We start from the raw sequence: 14,347 nt of genomic DNA, 5'->3' as shown, positions 1-14,347 counted from the left end.
GTAAGTGTTAAGTGTCTGAGGCCAGATTTGAACTCAGGTACTCCTGAATCCAGGGCTGGTGCTTTAACCACTGCGCCATCTAGCTGCCCCCCCAATACACTTTTTAAAGTGATACATTTAAAGAAAAAACAACTTCTGTTAAAAATATAATACTGCTATACTCCTGAATACTTGTAAAAAAAAATTCTGGAAATATCAACATAAAACAATATCATTAACTCTTGAAATCTGACTGCCTGCTTCACACATTGTTCCTCAAAACTACCTAATCCTAATTTCTTTTTTTAAAAATCAATTTAGCTAAATGACATATAAGCCTCAAACTGTATTAACAATTCTAATTTTACATCCAAAATAATTATTTTGTCTTTTTATGTTCTTTGGGGGGGGGCAGGGGAAGGAATCCTATTGTCCTATTCCTTCTCAAAACTTTGTCTAATGTCATTTGAATGACATTAATGTGTGAATATGTGTGAGTATTTGTCTAATCTGTTTTATGTGAATTACCCGATTTAGTTCTAAGTTCCTGCCCCCACCTGCTCCAGATAAAGGAATTCTCACTTTCTGCATTTGTTTGGATTCAAAATACTTCATTAATAAATGTTCTTACTCAGTGCCATGATTAGGTGTTTTTATTTCAACATGAAATTATGATGCTTAAATTATTTGCAAAGACAAATTAATAGCAAACTTCCTTTTCCAAACACATTATCACAAATAAAACTTAAAATAGCTTACATTAACATAATGTTTCACATTCATTATCTCACTTGACCCTCACAATGATCCTGTGAGATAGATAAGGCAAGTTTTTTTATACTTATTTTACAGATGAGAAAACTAAAGCTCAAAACATATGCAATTTGTCCAAGATTAAATAGCTGATATGTGGTAGAACAAAGGCTTGATGTTCTGCTGTCCTGAACATCGTAGGGCCTTGTTAAGATATATTTTCATAGATACATTTATAATGGCTTTTGTATAGCTGAGGACTAGAGATTTAGGCTTGGGGGTCATCCCCAGGTAGAAAGAGAAATGTTTAGAAGACTGAAGTTGGAAAGTTGAGGAATGACCTTATTTAGGTATCAGGAGAAAAAAATGATTGACCAACAAAGAAAACAGAAAGATCAAAGGAGTATGACAATCAAGTCAAATTGACAAGTATTTATTAAGCACTTAGCAGAGGCCAGACACTGTGCCAACCACTGGTGGTATAAACAAAGGCAAACAAAATAGTCCCTGCTCTCAAGGATTTCACAGCCTAGTGGGAAAAAGATTAGAAAACAACAGTTAGCTCACAATCTAATGGGGGAATCAAGAGCAAACAGCAATGTACAAACAAGACCTATCCAGGGTAAATTGGAGATAGTCGCCCCCCAAAAGCCATTAAGATTATAGACAACTAAGAAAGGTTTCTTGAGGAAGGCAAGACTTTAACACATATCTGAAGGAAATTAAGGAGGTAGAGATGAGGAAGGAGAGAGTTCCAGGCAAGTAGAAGAGCAGGTGACAACATCTGCAGGTACAAGATGGAGTGTGGCATGCCAGGAACACCAAGGAATCCAGTGTCACAGGGTCACAGAGTATGGGGGGTGGGGTATGGGAGGGGACTGTAAGATGTAAGAAGTTTGGAAAGATAGAAAGGGGTCAGGATATGAAGGGTTTTAAAAGCCAAACAGAGGGGCAGCTAGATGGCACAGTGGATAAAGCACCGGCCTTGAATTCAGGAGGACCTGAGTTCAAAAGTTCAAATCCAGCCTCAGACATTTGACACTTACTAGATGTGTGACCTTGGGTAAGTCACTTAACCCTAATTGCCGAGCAAAAAAAACCAAAAACAAAAACAAACAAACAAAAAAAGCCAAACAGAGGAAATTAGATTTGAATCCAGTGCAGGGAGCTTGTGTTAAATGTGTGGTTTGTGATATTTCGACCAGACACACTGTCAGGCTGAAAGCTCACTTTCCTATCAGACAAAATGTCACTTTCTCTCCATCCTGTCCAACTTTGTCCAAAATCACAGAAGCCAAGAAAGGAAAACATTGCAGGGATGTAGAATCAACAGTATTAAATGTTGCAGAAAGATCAAGGAAAAAGGGAGGATGGTGAGTTGGCCAACAATTGGGGAATGATCCTGGAGTAGGGAAGTATAACTATGTGTTTAAAATGTGCCAAAGCAAAAAATTGGAAACCAAGAGAATGCCTATCAATTGGGGAGTGGCTGAACAAGGAGTGTATATGATAGTAATGGAATATTATTATGCTATGAGGAATAACAAGCAGGATACTTTCAGAAAAGCCTAGAAGGACTTACATGAACTGATGCAAAGTGAAGTGAGCAGAATGAGGAGGATACTACACAGTAACAACAATATTGGACAACAATCAACTGTGATGACTTAGCTGTTCTCAGCAATACAATGATCCAACACGATTCTGGAGAACTTATGATGAAAAATGCTATCTACCTTCATAAAAAGAACAGATAGAGTCTGAATACAGATGAAAGCATGCTCTTTTTTTTTTTTAACTTTTTCTTTCTTGGGGGTTTTCTTTTTGTTGGGGTTGTTTTGGTCTGTGTTTTCTTTTACAACATGACTAATTTGGAAACATGATTTGCATGACTGAGCCTATATCAAATTGCTTGTCTTCTCAATGAGGGTGTAATGGAAGGGAAGAAGGGAGACAATTTGGAACCAAAATTTTTAAATATTCAAAGGTTAAAAGTTGTTTTTACTTGGAAAAATTATTTATTTTTTTTTGGTGAGGCAATTGGGGTTAAGTGACTTGCCCAGGGTCACATAGCTAGTAAGTGGATTTGAACTCAGGTCCTCCTGACTCCAGGGCTGGTGCTCTATCCACTGCGCCACCTAGGTGCCCCCCAAAATTAAATATTTTTAAAAATTTTAAATGTGACCCCCCCCCAAAATGAACTGCTTGGGGGGGTACTACAACAAATAACATATATGGGGCTGCTCAATAGCCCATGGGCCTAACTACTACCTTAACCACATCCTCAACAAAAGTTTGTAACAGTTTGCTTGAAAGTATTTCTCTACTGAACTACACTTGTGGTTTTATAATGAATATCGATGAGAAAATAGGATTCATTTTACAGAAGTTTGCTTTATGGACAAATTGGCAAAAAACATCAATTAAAGGGCCAGTTATTTAACTCAAACTCCTAATAACAATTTCAGTTAGTAATGTTTTCCATTAAATTACTATTGTGAGAAATTAACTTGCTTGCAAAAAACCCATAAGTTTTTAAGATTACTTTCTTTCTGAAGAATACTTATTTCAAGAGAGTAACCCTGAACAAGTAAGATATTTCACCACTATTTCCTGATGGTTTTGTGTTTCTCAGGTCCTGTCATGTCATCTAATTCAGTAATTTAAATATCTTAGTATTGGTAAATGTAATTATATTGTAGCTGCTAATTCTTGTTCTGTAGCCAGAAACAAAAGTTTAAGATTATGGGATATAGATGACAGGGATTTTCCTTAATATCCTTGAGATAAATCTACCTTTGATGAAGATGCCTCTTTGACAAAGGCACATGAAGGTAAAGGTGAAATGTTAAGAACTCCCATCTGAGGGCTGGTGGGACCATTACACAGTTTGTGGAGGCAGTTCAATATAGTACAGAGGTGTCAAATAAAGAAAGCCCAGGCCACATGCAGCCCACAACACTTCCAAGTACAGGCCCAACTTAAAATGTAATTGGGAGAGATTTAACAAAATAAAGATACAGTAAAACATAAATAATATTAATATGTGGTTTTCTTTCTCATTTTTAATTTTAATTTAATTTTAATTTTTTTAAATTATAAAAGTATTTTATTATTTTCTAGTTACATGTAGAGATAGTTTTCAACATTTGTTTTTATAATATTTCTAGTTTCAAATTTTTCTCCCTCCCTCCCCTCCCTACCCCCTCTCCACGACAGCAAGTAATCTGATCTAGGTTATATATGTACAATCACATTAAACATATTTTTGCATTAGTCATTCTATGAAAGAAGAATCAGAGCAAAAAGGAAAAACCTCAAAAAAGAAAAACAATAGCACCAAAAACAAAAGATAGTATGGTTCAATCTGCATCCATATTCCAAAGTTCTTTTTTTTTCTGGATTTGGAGAGCATTTTCCATCATGAGTCCTTTGAAACTATCTTGGACCACTGTATTGCTGAGAAGAATCAAGTCTATCACAGTTGATCAACACATAATGTTGATGATACTGTGTACAATGTTTTCCTGGTTCTGCTCATCTCACTCATCATAGGTTCATGCAAGTCCATCCAGGTTTCTCTGAAATCTGCCTGCTCATCATTTCTTACAGCACAATAGTATTCCATTACATTCATATACTACAGCTTGTTCGGCCATTCCCCAATTGATGGGTAACTCCTCAATTTCCAATTCCTTGCCACCACAAAAAGAGTAGCTATAAATATTTTTGTACATATGGGTCCTTTTCCTTTTTTTATCTCTTTGGGAAAAAGACCTAATAGTGGTATTGCTGGGTCAAAGGGTATGCACAGCTATATAGCCCTTTGGGCATAATATGTGGTTTTCTAAATCAATATGCAACCTACTGAGATCCATGCATGTTACGCTGTTTCTTTTAAAGTCTGATACTGATGGCATAGTGCATCAAGAGCTGGCCTCAGTCAGAAAGATTGGATTTAGGTCCCGCCTCTGACAACTACTAGCTAAGTGAGCAGTTTAAGTGACAACCATCTTAATGACCCAGGCAACCTCTATGTTGCAGAGCTGAGTCTGGTCTTCAATAGAAGGAGCTCTCCAATACACTAATAAAATCAGAGATCAGGTCCAAATTTTTTTTAAGAGGAACAAAGCAAAGTATGACTTCCAGTCAGCTTAGTGTTATAACCTCTTAGTTTCAACCCTCAGCCATATGTGTACATATATTTATCTTCTCCTAAATGCCAAGTTAGTGTAGTCAAGGACAGAGGAAAATGAGCATTGGATGCAAAGTCAGAAGACCAGGATAGGATTTTGGTTCTGCCAACTATTTGGCACTGATTTATCACTTAACATTTCTGACATTCAGTTTCCTCATCTGCAAAATGGAGGTGATAATGCCTGTGCTGGCTACCTCAAAGAGTTACGGTGAGAATTAGATGAAATAATGGGCCAAAGGACATTAACTATAGACTTCTATATAAATGTAAGCTATATAACATTTATAACATTTTTTTTTTTTAGTGAGGCAATTGGGGTTAAGTGACTTGCCCAGGGTCACACAGCTAGTAAGTGTTAAACGTCTGAGGCCGCATTTGAACTCAGGTATTCCTGACTCCAGGGCCGGTGCTCTATCCACTAAGCCATCTAGCTGCCCCTCATTTATAACATTTTAAAATAATTGTTTTTAAACTTTTATCATCACCTCCATTTCCCACAGTGTCTCTCTCCCTCCCAGAGGACCATTGATTCTAAAAAACTAAATTTAAAAATAAGTTTAAAAGAGATAGCAGCCACTTTGATTTGACCACTTATCTATTTATAAGCTATAATATTAATTTTATTACCTTTGGAATACTAAAATGGAGAGTTCCCTTTAATGTTTTAGTAATCCTTCATTGCCCGATTTGGGTTAGCCAATGGGTTGGATTTGGAATGAATTTTCCTAAGTAAAGCTACTGAATAAAGCTTCCTTATTTACAGGATGGCAATGATGTCATGTTCCTGCAGGGTTAGTGGTTTTGTTTTGGGGGGTTTGTGCATAATAAAGTACTCTGAACATAATTTATCTACTGCTGCAATACATTGCCCCTTTCAGAGTCGTTTTGGAAGTGAATCTGAGCTCTGAGTGCACCCATCAGTAATATCAATTCATTTTCTCCCAGGGTGGCTGGCTATCTAGTCCAGGGAGAATTCCAAGTGTGAGTTTGCTTTCAATTGGAAATAAGAAAGCTGTTACTTCAGATACAGAATACAGCAATTCATTATAAATCACTTTATGAAATAAGTTTGTTTAGGACCGGAAAGCTCCACTCTGAGCTTTTCCCTTTTCTCAAAACCTATTAAGGACAACTACCTTACATTTCAGAAGAGTGCCCTTTACAGAGCACTATGCCGTTAGGCTTGATCCTCTACCATAATATACATTAGTGTGACCCTGTTAATTATATTTTCATAAGACTTTATTTATTTATTTATTTGTTTGTTTGTTTGTTTGTTTATTTATTTATTTTAGTGAGGCAATTGGGGTTAAGCAACTTGCCCAGGGTCACACAGCTTGTAAGGGTCAAGTGTCTGAGGTCACATTTGAACTCAGGTCCTCCTGAATCCAGGGCCAGTGCTCTATCCACTGCATCACCTAGCTGCCCCCATTAGACTCTTTTTAAGAGCCAAGGGAAAGATAAAAGAATGAATGATTGATTGATTGAATGAATGGAAAAGCATTTACAAATCATGTACTTACTTTGTGCCAAGCATTTTGCTAAACTAAGGACTTGCAAATACAAAAGAAAAAGCAATCTGCCCTCAAGGAATTTACAATCTAGAGATAGCCTATAAAGGGAATAGTTGGCCAGTGAGTATTTTGTTTTGAAAGATTACTAGAATGTGGAATAAATTAATAAACCCCCTTCTAGGAGCTATGGCAGGGCTGATTTGATCTTGGTTCTAGAACTGGAAAGTGGGTGGGAGAGGTGTGAGAAAAATGACTCCTGCTCAATAATTTTCTGGAACTCAGCAGCAATGTGACAAAGGCTATTTTATTTCCTTCTCATGAGAAAGGGGCACCCCAGTGTGCAGCTAGTGGGTGCCAAAAATGGAGGCTCAAAGCTCCCATTTTATCCCCTATTCCCTAATGTGAATGGCCCCTCCCCTTTTTCATCACCTCTCTGATTACTCAAGGGTTACAATCTATGAGCAAAAACTAGCTAATTAGAACTCTGTATTCCCTACCCTCTACTCTCCCAGGCTGATTTACCTTTGTGAGGGGAATCTCCATTAGCCTCTGAATCAACCCTCATCTGTGAATATACTTTCCCAGACAGAACAACCCTTGTGAGGGGAATATCCATTAGTCTCTACATTGAGAGGAGACAATTACCCAATTCCTGACAAGAGGTAAGCAGGTTCCTGAGGTGAAGCATGGTAGGGCTCAATCTAGATATAGGGTGCAACCATTAATCAGATAAAGGCTTTAATTTGAAACTTGGGTGGTTTTAAAAATAGTATTATACAATAAAAATTCAAGATTAAAAACTTAATTCTGTTTATAATGACAGTGACTTTTTTTTCATCCAAAAGGAGAGAGTTGATACACAATGATATGAACAAAAACCTCCTTTATACCAACATCCATAGCCCAGTCCAGGAATAGGACTTTTATCATGCTGGCCTATCTCAACTTTTCTATAAACACCTTTTAAGGAAGTGTGAGGGAAAAAACCATCCTCTTCTCAATAATTCTCAGGAATTCAACGGGGATGTGACAAAGGCTCTTTATTTCCTTCTCATGAGGAGGCACCCTAGTGTGCAGCTAGTGGGTGAAAAGAAAGGGGGCTTGCAGGCCCTGTTTTATACTCTAGTCCCTAATGCTAATGGACCCTCCCCTTTTTCATCATTGATCCGATTACTCAAGGGTTACAATCTACTTGCAAAAACTAGCTAATCAGAACACAGTATTCCCACCCCTCTTCCTTGTATGGGCATAACTCAGGAGTGGACCTTATTGAGACCAGGGCTCCTTGAACCATGTGATTTTGTTAAGCTGAGGGACAGGAGGGGATATGAGAACTTTGTTCTACAAACAGGTCAAGAGGAGTATGACTGATTGTTATATCCACACTGAGAGGAGTCAACTACCCATTTTCTCACAGGAAGGAAAATATTTTAGTATCTATTTCTATTCAACTACTTGCCTCTTTTCTAGAAATGGGTGTCACAAACCCAACTTTAAAATAGTTATGGGGGGCTGGGAAGGGGGAAAGAGGAGGGAGGAGGAAAGGGGAGGAAGAGAGGGAGGGTCTTATTTCACCTAGGACATACCCATGCTATATTCCAGTTCATAGAATTATAGAATTTCAGATGAAAATTTCAGAACAGTTGTATAATCAAGTCCCTCTCATTCTTCCACAGTATATAGTATATATAGCACAGCACACCTGAAAAAGAATTCCCATTGAAATACATCTGTGGATGCATATTAAAAACCTTCTTTTTAGTAAAAATGAAAATGTTAAGAAATAAGATTTTCCCCAAAGCCTTTTCTAGACTCTTGGGAGTTAGAAAGAATCTTGAAAAATCGGGCAACAAAAGGGCTTTTTTTTTTTTTTTAATTTTTACTTATTTATTTTTTTTTCAAAAGGGCTTTTCTTAAGGAGAAAAGGATTAATGATGTAAACTAACTTTTGGACAAAGTCTAATTAATTTACATGATTGAGCTAAGCCCAAAAAAAGGCCAAATTTGTCCCCAGATTCACCTTATGACATGTAAACCCCCAATACACACCTCCATGGAAAAAGGTACCCACCTTGGGGGTTGGCTTAGGACCCCAGGAACTCCAAATTAGGTTAAGCCCTCCCCTGTACCTCCCTAGGATGGAGATTATTATAATGAGGCTAATAATCAATTTATCCATACTATAAATATAACTATCTTTTCTTTCCCTATTTGAGAGATACCTTTCCACCTTTCCCTGTGTTCGCTCACAGTATTGCAATAAAACTTGGTAAACTGAGTTACTGAGTCTTGTAATTCTTTTGGGATGACCATAAATCCATCCCACATCACGAGGGGTAGGGGAGACTGGTTAGGTGTGTCTATCCTTTGGTTTAGTTTCTCAAGGAGAAGGTTTTTTTGATTTACCCACAGAAAACTTCTGGGGTATGCTAGGCCCATAACAGGATGGTGACTTTTTTACTTAAATGTTCTGAAATTTTAATCCAAATCGTATTTTTACATGTTGTGATTTTCTTCTTCAAGATTCCTGTAATGTTTACCTAAAAATGTCTTGGTATTGCAAGTCATGTCCAAGACCACCAGTTTGGATATATCTTTCTCCAAGCTAGAAATGTCCTGGATGTATATTAATGTTCACTTAAATAAATTTCTTTCAGGCAGACTTGTGCCTAAAACATTCAGTATTGCAGCCCCAAGAACTAGGCTTGGAGTTTTGGTCTCTTTTGTTTAACCTTTTCTGTTCTAGGCACAGGTGATGGAGGCATGGTGGGTGACCTTGGAGCCAGTCAGGATCCCAAACCAGATGTTGCTGCCAGCCTAGCAATCTAAGAAGATGAGTGGCAGGAGTCAAGCCCAGGGGGGATTTTGAACTTGGAATTTGGGAGATGCTATACAGGAATTGAGTTAAAGTGAGAATTTAACCTTCCTCCTCTTCCTAGAGGCTGGGGAAGGGGGTGTGTAAAGGGAGTCCCCAGGTATTGGGGGTGGGTTGATGTTTGTATATTTGTTAAACCTTTGGAGTAAATTATCATATGTTGAAACAAGTTCAACCAGAAGACCCAGGCCATAAAATCTTTTTGGAAGTCCCCATAAACCAACAGAACAGTCTTTTCCAATAGCCTCCTAAGGCAGTAAGGAAAAGGAAATAAATTTAAAAGGGTTAAAATTCTCAAATCAAAGCCAATCAAAGAGGAAGGACTTTCTTGAGCTGCAGTAGAAATACCTCTCTAGGAAACTCCCTGCTCCATCTGTTGCAGAAAGAGATTCTGCTTTCATTATTGTCAATCAGCTAGATCCCCCTCCATAATCTTGCCACTGAAGCCACTTCAGGTTTCTTTGAGGACCTGTGGTGAAGCTTGCCTGCTTCATCTTTCTGCTGTTTCTGTTTCCTATATATGTTCTTGTAGCTTTAAAACACCCAGGCTGGAGGCCAGGTGACTGTTGTTGCATGCTTGTCTAGAACTGAGAAACTACTCATCTGAGCTCACCTGGCACAAAGTCCCTCTCTTTGAGACACACAGATAGGAAGGTGGGGTAGGTTCGGTCCTTTGGAACCTGCCCTCTAATGAAATTAACAAATCTCTACCCCCTTGTCTCAGAGTTGATGCCAATCTTGTCTGACAACATTAGAATTCCCCCAAGAGTATTAATTAAGATTATGAATCAAGATTATAAAGCATTGAGAGTATTTTAACAGCTTCATGAAGAGGGAATGATTGGAAAGAGAAGGGAATAGAGGTAAAGGTTGGTGAGAACCTGAACTAGATTGGTGGCAGTGTGGATGAAGAGGACAGTTGTGAAATATACTGTGGTTGGGAGAAACCACACGACTTGAAAAATGGTTGCATCTTGAGGATGAGAGAGGAGGAATAATCAAAGATTAGACAGCGTACTGCAGTAGAAAATAAATTATATTTGGAATCAAAGGATCTGAGTTCATATTCCAACTATGACTATAGACAAGTCATTTCACTTCTCTGGACTTGAGTTTCCTTCCCTGCAAAATAAGATTGGACTAGATGGTTGCTAAATTCCTTTCCAGATGTAAATCTATGATCTGGTGATGCAAGTTTAATCCCAGGTGACTGTGAGGATGGCCATAACATCATATAAATGGGAGAGTTTGGAGGAAGAGTAGATTTAGAAGGGCAGATGTTGAATTCACTTTTGGATGTGTTGAGCTTGAGGTCTCCCAGTAGGTCAACAAGGTAGAAATGTGCAGTAGGCAGTTGGAAATGTGAGAATAAGGTCACAGGAGAGATTAGGAGCATAGATAGATATTTGGGAATCACATCCATAAGAGGTGATCATTGAAGCCATGGAAGTGGGAGAGATAACCAAAGAAGTGTGTGTGTGAGAGAGAGAGAGAGACAGAGAAAGATAGCGACACAGACAGACAAAGAAAGAGAGAGAGAAAGCTATGGAAGGAGGGAGAGAAAGAGAGAGGAGACATGAAGAAGGAGGAAGAACTTAGGACAGAGCCCTAGAGAACTCACAAAGGAGTAGGAAGATGGAAACAGTGGAAAAGACCAAGAAGAAGAAAACAAAAAAAAAGAAAAGAACCAAAACAGAATGGTATCACAGAAGCTCAGTAAGAATGGTGAGTTGATAAGATGATGAGAGTAGTCAGAAATGAGTTAGACTAGATGGCCATTGAGTTCCTTTTAAATTCTGAGGTTCTGAGATAAGAAAGTATCTGGGAGGTTAGAGTGGTCAGTGGCCTTGAATACTTAAGATAGGATGAAGTGGAGTAGAAAAAAAGTCATTGAAATTAACAATTATTTTGCCATAGAGTTTTGAGAAAGCAGTTTCAGTAGAGTGGTTGAGTCAGAAGCCAAATGGTAATGATTTGGGAAGCAAGTGAGTGATATGGGAGTGGAGGCAAAGAGTATAGACTATTCTTTCTTAGGAGTTCAGCAAAATAAGACAATAGTTTAAGGGGAAGGACAACTCAAAGAAAGGTTTTGTTTTGTTTTGTTTTGTTTTTTTAAAGATCAGGGAGACCTAAACTTCCCTAGTTAGTACACATCTGGAGAACTGTGTATTATTCTGGGTATCACCTTTTAAGGAGTATATTGGAGAGAAACTGGAAAGTACTCAGAAGAGAGAAACCAGGATGGGGAAAGTGGCTCCTGTCCATGAGGCTGGTTGTCAATTCAATGAAAATTGCTTAAAGGAATTAAGGATGTTTATCCTAAAGATAAAAGACCATGTTTAGCCTATGATAGCTGTCTTCAAGTATTTGATGGGCTGTCATGTGCAAGAGGGAATAGATGTCTATTTTTGGCCACAAAAAGCAGAGCTGGAGGGGGAGGCTAGGTGGTGCAGTGGATAAAGCACTGGCCCTGGATTCAGGAGTACCTGAGTTCAAATCCAGCCTCAGACACTTGACAATTAATAGCTGTGTGACCCTGGGAAAGTCACTTAACCCCCATTGCCCTGCAAAAAAAAAAAAAAAGAAAGAAAGAAATAGTGGATGGGAGCTTGCAGAGGTAAATTTGGATTTGTTATTAGGTAAAATTTCTAACAATGAGAGCTATCCAAAAGTGGCTTGAGTTACCTCCGGAGACAATGACCGTTGTTGCTTGTCCTTTGTTTCAAAGAGGACCAATGACATCACAGGGTCATGTCTTGACTAATGGGTGAATTGTATTTAAGTAAGGCAGAGTTGTACCAAGTTGTAAACTTTACTCTTTCTTCCAGAGTCATCAAAGTCTAGTGGCAAGACAAAAGTCAAGCTGACTGGCAATGGCCCAGGATGACCTTGGCATCTTTGATGTCTGACCAAGCTCTAAGTGCTCCAACAGTGCCTTCTTCAGCTGCCTTCATGACCACTGGAATAAATTGTTCTCATCTGCTGGGAGAAGTCTTTACATGCTTGGGATAGACATCCCCTAACTCAGCCAATGGGTTTGAGGATTCTTGGTTACCCTCAACCTGGTTTAGCCTGTCTACCCAAAAGGTTTATTGGGGTATGGCTGTGCATGCTACATCTTCTTGTAAATAATGATCACATATACATAAAATACCCACCTCCCCCATTAGATTGTGGACTCTTTGAGAAGAGGGACTATCTTTTTTTTTTCTTATTTGTATCCTTAGAGCTAAGTACAATGCCTGGTGCATAAATGCTTCATCAGTGTTTATTTACTGACTTACTGATTTTAGGTCTTCAGTCAGAGCCTGAGTGGCCACTTGTCAGACATGTTATACTGAGAACTCCTTTCAGGCATGAGTGGTACTTGGTGGCCACAGAGGTGGTGTCCAACTCCCTAATTCTATGGTTCTGAGATTCAGGTTCTGTGTAGGTGGTAAAGAAGTGACTGGCCAATAAGGAGAGAGTAAAGATAAAAAGGAGAAGTAATGACATACATTAAATTTAGCAGACTTTTTGAATACCTGAAATGCTGGGTCCCTTCCTGCTTGTCCTCCTTTGGATGGTCTCTAGTTTATCAATGTCTTTAATTGGTGGTGCCTGAAACTGAACATAGTTTTCTAGATGTGGAATGGCCAAGGAAGTTTAAGTTCTTCTGATCCTTCACCCTAGCCAAGGTGCGGAAGGAAAGACAAAAACAAGTAAAAGAAAGTCCCTCAAAGAATTTATTCTTTAAAAAAGAAAGGGGGCGGCTAGGTGGCACAGTGGATAAAGCACCGGCCCTGGATTCAGGAGTTCCTGAGTTCAAATCCGGCCTCAGACACTTGACACTTACTAGCTGTGTGACCCTGGGCAAGTCACTTAACCCCCATTGCCCTGCAAAAAAAAAAACAAACAAAAAAAAGAAAGATGTCAAATATAAGAATAACTATAACACTTATTAGAATTTGTGTACCAAATAGATTTAAGACAAGGTGCTATGAGAGATTAGAGAAGAAATTAATTTCAACTGTAGGCATCAGGAAAGCTTCATAGAGTGAGTAACATTTATCTCAGGAAGACCTTGAAGAATGGGTAGAACTTCAATAGCATAGGGGGGCCAAGTGCATGCTAGGCATAGAATCAACTAAACATAGTGGCTTATAAGATATGATGGTAAGGGAAAAGAAAGAATCAAAGATGACTTCAAGGATTTTTTGCTTTTTGTTTGTTTGCTTGTTTGTTTGTTTTGCAGGGCAATGGGGGTTAAGTGACTTGCCCAGGGTCACACAGCTAGTAAGTGTCAAGTGTCTGAGGCTGGATTTGAACTCAGGTACTCCTGAATCCAGGGCCAGTGCTTTATCCACTGCACCACCTAGCTGCCCCTACTTCAAGGTTTTTATGACCAGATGAAAGGTAGAAAGATTGGTGATTCCATTACTAGAACTAAGGTAAGATATGGGTAGTGGATTGGGGGCAAAGATTCTGAGTTCACTTTTGGAAACAATAAATGTATGAAGCTAATAAATGAAGTAGCCATCAGAAAGTTGAAGAATGTGAGTCTGGAACATAGATTGGAGCCCCCAGGAGAAAGTTACCCTCATAGATATGATTGTTGAAGCCATGGAAGTAAGTGAAAACAAAACAGGAGAAAAGGGAGAAAACAGAAGACAAAATTTTAAGAGATGCCTACATTTAACAGGCAAGAAAAGAAATCATAAAAGGTAACGAAGAATAAGGTATAAGGAGAAGCAGGATTACCAGAAGAGTTTGATGTTCTGAAACTCAAGAAATAAGTATCAAAAAGGAATGAATGGTAGATTATGTCAAATGCTGCAGAAAGGTCAAGAAGAATGAAAACTGACAAAAGACCTTTGACTTTGGTGGTTAGAGGAAAATTATTAACTTTGGAGAAAGCAGTTTCAATAATATGATTGAGATGGAAGATGGCAAAGGATGAAGAAATAATTGGGGAGGAAGTAGATATATTAGTTGGATACTATCATTTTAGTATTTTAATAATATTTTATTTTTCCATTTACATGTAAA

The sequence above is a fragment of the Dromiciops gliroides genome, chromosome 3 (assembly GCF_019393635.1).
Source record: "Dromiciops gliroides isolate mDroGli1 chromosome 3, mDroGli1.pri, whole genome shotgun sequence".
In the NCBI taxonomy this organism is placed as follows: Eukaryota; Metazoa; Chordata; class Mammalia; order Microbiotheria; family Microbiotheriidae; genus Dromiciops; species Dromiciops gliroides.
Note: the sequence above shows the minus strand (reverse complement) of the source record.